The 5,491-nt window shown below is 54.3% G+C and overlaps 1 protein-coding gene across 1 annotated transcript in view; it reads left to right on the top strand.

Annotated features, from left to right (window-relative positions):
* Positions 1–2,109: 2,109 nt before the first annotated feature.
* PIK3R6 (phosphoinositide-3-kinase regulatory subunit 6) overlaps positions 2,110–5,491 on the top strand; it is a 46,540-nt gene continuing 43,158 nt past the window's right edge. Inside the window, exon 1 of the mRNA XM_006761719.2 lies at positions 2,110–2,251. The gene's annotated coding sequence lies outside the window, so the exon portion shown is untranslated. The remainder of the gene's footprint in view (positions 2,252–5,491) is intronic.

Below are 5,491 nucleotides of genomic sequence, written 5' to 3'. Positions count from 1 at the left end.
GGACAGAACAGTACATGTGGGAGGGAAGCAGAGTCATAGAGCAAATTATTTAAATTTCAGGCCTCTTTTTGTTGTTGTTAGTCTTCATCCAAGGATATTTTCCCATTGACTTTTAGAGAGAGTGGCATGGAGCGGGAGAAACACCGAGAGAGAAATATCAATGTGAGAGAGACACAGCGACTGGTTGCAAGCAACTGAGGTACATGGCCTTGATCAGAACCAAACCTGGGACCCTTCAGTCCTTGGGCTGAGGCTCTATCCACAGAATCAAACTGGCTGGGGCTGGACTCTCTCTCTCTCTCTCTTTTCAAATGTCCTCTTCTAGGAAATGAGGGGATGCAACAAAACGCAAGCAAGCCTTTGCAGAAAAAGTGACTTCTCCTTTGGTTGCAAGTGACAGAACCCCAGCTCAAAGAGGCCTAATAAAAAAAAAAAAGGCGGGGGTCGGGGGGAGGGCGTATGTCTTGGATCACACAGTTGAACAATTGAAGAGTGGACCTAGCCTTCAGGGTCAGGCAGAGCTGCATCTAGACATTCAGACAACGCCGCCAGCAATCTGTCACTCTCCATTTACCCAGTAGGCCAAACCGATGAGAGCATAGAAATCTGCGAGCTTTACCAACGTCTGGAAATGTGTTGGCGATTCCCCGAAAGGTTGCTTGGCTTCAAAATGTGAGAAAAAGAACGAACGTGACCAGCTAGCAGACGTGTCACCGTGGAGGCCAGCTGCTCCCCAGCCCGGCCCTCCCCTCATCGCCAAGGCCGGCAAGTACCTGTCACCCTCATCCGTGTCCTCTTTGCCGTCCTTGACCGTGTTCACCGTCATCTCCTTGACGCTCTCTCCCCAGCTTCCTGGCCCCCCACTCTTCCTCCTGCCGCTCCTACGTCTTCTTTTTGGCTGTGCTCTGCTGAACGAAGGATGACTTAAAGGGAGCCGGGAGGAGGGCTGGGAAGAGAACGCGCACACAGGCACAGCCCGGGTCACCGAGGAGCTGGGAGGAGACAAGGTGATGGGGTAGAGCCCGAGGTTGGGGATGGAAGAAGGACCAGATCGAGAAGGTCTTTACAAGTCGCGCCAGGAGCTTGGCTGGTCTCTTGAAGGCAACAGGGAGCCACTGAAGGGGTCAGATGATCAGCATGTGTTAAGCTGTCAGAAGGAGACCTCCGGCTGCGAGGTGGAGGCAGCATTCCAGGGGGACATCAGGCTGTTGCCAGAATGGAGGAGACACACTGTGGGGAAGCAGGGGACTGGGCTGGAAGGTCTGTGAGGAGGATTCTCTGAAAGGTCGGGGCCTCTGAGGGACCTGGCCGAAGGCGGCGGCCCCTGCCTTGACTTTTCCAAACAAGTCCGATCCCCCGGGGTGTTTTGCTAGAACCTCTATGTTTAGTCTTTAAAGACCTGACCTTGTAGAAGTGTGTGCTTTCTCAAGGGTACTTGCCCTGCTGATTGTATCTAGAGGTTAATTTGAGGTCAAGCTATTGTGACGATAAAAGCCAAAGGAGGCAAGCGAACAGGGCGACTTGGCGGCCATAGCCCCCTCTCTCACAGACACGTGTGTCAAAGTCATCATTCATCCGTCATTCCAGGTCTGCCCGTCAGTCCCGGCAAAAGATGCTGGTGCCTGATGAAGCAGTGATGGTGGGAAAAAGCGGTGAGTTCGTGAGGCATTGACAGGACTTGGTGCTGCTTAGATGTTCGAGGTGAGGGAGCCAGAGGTGTTAGGAATGAGTCTCGGGTTTCTGCTTCTAAGGTGAGGAGCAGAGCAGTGCGTTTGGAGGGGAAGTGATGAGCTAGGTTCATTCACACTTTGGAGGTGCCTGAGGTCTCTGGCTGAGTGTCCGGAGGCAGGGTGCTCTGTGGGTCTGGAGTTGGGGAGCGAAGTCAGGGTTCCCACGTCACTGCCCAGTCAGCAGCAGGACTTCTGGGAGGAGACAGAGGTGCCGACCTCCTGCCTGATCAGAATAAAGAACCTCCGTGACCATGGCTGACCACAGAGCAACCTCGCAGCAGGATGCGCCCTGGGAGGAGCTCTGAGGCCTGAGGGGAAGGGGAAGGAAGAGGAGGGGACAGAGCCGGCCTGTTCAACCCTCGGCTTTTCTCTGCAGACCTGGAGGCTGCAGCTGAGGCTGAAACACCAGCTGGCTCCTCCAGGGCATCGGCTTCTCTGGGGCTGGCAGCCTCCCGGGCAGGACTGTGGGGAGCTCATCCGCTGAAGGACTTGGGGGACTGAGCTGCAGCACCTGAGCCGAGGTGGGTGCTGGCCGGGGCGGGGTCTGCAAGGGGGGGAGCGGGAGAGGCAGATGGGAGCAGAGCAGATGGGGTGCCTGGAGGAGGGATGCTGGAGGGGGGTCCAGGGAAGGGCTGAGGCAGGCCTGGCTCTGAGGAACTCAGGCCCAGCCTCTCTGAGAAGGGTTACCCAGATCTGGCGGCTACTAGGACCACGCAGCCAAGTTAAGATTGCTCAGCCCATTTTCACAAGAAGAAAGGACACGGGCCGGTGTGAGAAGACCTCTCCTTTCTTCTCCGAATCTTGCAAATGCCAATAATCATAAGATTAATGTATAATAATCGTAAGACTACAGCCCCGTCCGTGCTGTAGAGTCCAGTCCCCATCCCGCTGGATTCTCGTGAGCAATGAGAGGCAGTAGGCTGGATACGTGTTCTAACGCCCATTTCATAGACCGGGAGACTAAAGCTTAGAGAGATAAGCAACTTACCAAAGATTACAGGGTGATAAGCAGCTCAGAACGAGCCTTCTGGGTCCCTCTGCACCCCTTCTGGGGCGGCCTCTGCCCACCCCTCTCCCGGGGAACCTGGAGCCAGAGAGGCCAGTCTGGCCTCTCTCTCCACACACGTGGATCGAGCATCTTCTACACGTGCAGCCAGCGTGAGTCCAGCCAAGGCCGGTCTCCATCCTTGGGAAGCTGGCCGGCTGGTGTGGGGGTTGAGGCCTGGCTACGAATGACTAACAGAGAAGGGCAAACGCGCCAGAGCCGTGGGCGGGAGAGGTGTGAAGGCGGAGGTTGGTGCTGGGTGTGGGATCAGGAAGGGCTTGGCGGGAGGTGCACCTGAGCCTTGAATGAGGCAGATGGTTTGTGTGCAAACACGAGGCGCGTGTGCAAACCCATGGAGCAGGAGAGTGGCTGTGAGAGGTGGCGTTAAAGGAAAGAACGGCTGGAGGTTCAATTTGGACACCAAAGTGTAGAGTTTACGGAGGACTTACAGGTCTGGCCTGTCCTGTTTCTTTATTTGGTTTTAAGTGGATTGTGAATATGATCTCATTTAGCCTTCGCAGTAATCCTGTGAGCAGGTGTTATTATTAAGTCTCCTTTTTAAATATATATTTTTATTGATTTCAGAGAGGAAGGGAGAGGGAGAGACAGAAACATCAATGATGAGAGGGAATCATTGATTGGCTGCCTCCTGCACACCCCACACTGGGGATCAAGCCCACAACCCGAGCATGTGCCCTGACCAGGAATCAAGCTGTGACCTCCTGGTTCATAGGTCGGTGCTCAACCACTGAGCAACACTGGCCAGGCCATTAGGTCTCCTTTAAAGTTAGGGAAACTGAGGGGCAAAGGTTTTAAGCTACTAGTCCAAGTTGCCATAGCAATAGAGAGGGCTGAACCCAGGCAGCTCAGCACCCACGCTACCCGCACAGCCGCTCGCCAGGGCCTGCGCGCCCCTCTGTTACCTCGGAGAGATTGTCTCCCGGACTGGCAGTGGGTGGGAAGGCCACGCTGCAGCCAGCGCCATCTCGTCCTGCCCCAAAGCTTCCCGGCCTGCGTGCAGCTCCCTGCCCCCGGGAACAATGCTCTCCCCTCACCCTCAGAATGGCCTTCCAACAGCCAGGTGTTTCCTTCCGGGTTCTTGGCAGACATAGAGGAGGAAATGGGCCGCCCCATCCACAGGGAGCAGCCACAGGGGAGCGGGCCGTCCCCTCCCCGACCCCGCAGGATCTGGAAAGCCTCACGGGGTGAGGAATAAGGGGTGAGGGGTGAGGGAACCCTCATTCCTACTCCCTCCCGCTGCTGTGAGTCTGCTACCACATGCTCTAAACCAGACAACCAGGTGTGTTGTCTGGCCAGCTTGACTGTCTCAATGGAAAGAGTACCTGCCCCTGACGCCCTGGGCGTGAGGCAGCAGTGGTGGGAGGAGGGAAAGTGGATTCCTGGAGAGCAGGGAGGTGCAGGCTTAGGACGTCCCTTCTCTCTGTGCCAGGCTGTGGGCAGAGGGCATGAGGGAGGCAGAGGTGCAATCCTGGGAAATCCACATCTTTTTTCCCAGGTTTCAGTCCGGAAGGGGTAGCCACAGGGCGATTCGGGGGGTGGTTCTTCTGTCTGAACAGCCTGCTCTAGGAGCCAGCAGTAAGAGCTTGAGGTGCTGGGGTGGGCAGGGATGGTCAGAACCTGGGGTCTTTACTGTGAAACCCTGACCCAGTCCTCTTCACATCCTCCCCTAAGTCCAGCTTACTCCAGTTCTTCCTCTCCGGAAGCCTTCCCAGGGTACTTGCATCAACTACGGACAGTGGCAGCTGTGAACGCACTCCCATCGGCCACTTCTTGCTGCCTCCCAACGAGCACCTCTATGGTTCTGTGGGCAGTCCTGGGGCCTGCTTTTCCCTAAGGCAGTGACCAGTGTGGTCTGCCCCAGGACTGCTCACTGTGGATGTGCTGTATTTAAAGAGATAGGCTCTTGAAATTCCAATTCCTTCATTCACTTATTTATTCACCCATTCTCTTTGTCTCTGGTCTGGTCCCTCTGTCAAGAACAATGAGGGGTCTAAGGTTTTACTCTACTTATAATTAACTGCAGGGGCTGACCGGCAGACCCTGCGCTACAGATGAATGATTACTCTGACACTAGTTTCTGTGAAAGAGAAGGCTAAGGGACTGCTTGGTTTGAGAAACCAAACAGCCCCCTTCACCTGCCTCCTCAGGCTTTTATTGTAACAGCAGCTTGAATGAAAATTAACTGTTAGATATTATCAGGAGGGTAAGCAGCCTGGAGAAGACACATGCTTCTGCAATGTCCTTTAAGCAAGACCGTCTAAAGACTAAACATAAATATTCCAGTAAAACACCCGGGCACTCAGGCTTGTTTGGAAAAGTCAAGGCAGGGGCTGCCACCTTCAGCAAGGTCCCCCTAGAGGCCCCTGACCTTTCAGAGATCCTCCTTACAAACTTTCCAACCAAGTCCCATGCTTCCCCAAATCTCCCCCTTTTTGTTTTGCGGGCTGCAGAAGACAGAGGGATGCAGTGAACTTTCTGCTTTGGAATATCGGGGTCCGCAAAGCACGTTTACTGCTTGATTTCTGATTTTGTAGACTATAAGAAAAACAAAGGGAATTACAATGACAGCAATGATTAGTCCAATCAGGTACTAATTAATTCAAGGAAACCATGTGGTGGGGTCTAGCCACTCCAAATGCTGCTTTACCGTTTCCAAGCAGCAGTCTGGTTTTCATGTTCATTGATAGCAAGAAAG

The sequence above is a fragment of the Myotis davidii genome, unplaced genomic scaffold, assembly GCF_000327345.1.
Source record: "Myotis davidii unplaced genomic scaffold, ASM32734v1 scaffold37, whole genome shotgun sequence".
NCBI classification, from domain to species: Eukaryota; Metazoa; Chordata; class Mammalia; order Chiroptera; family Vespertilionidae; genus Myotis; species Myotis davidii.
This window is presented reverse-complemented; position numbering and strand designations above follow the sequence as displayed.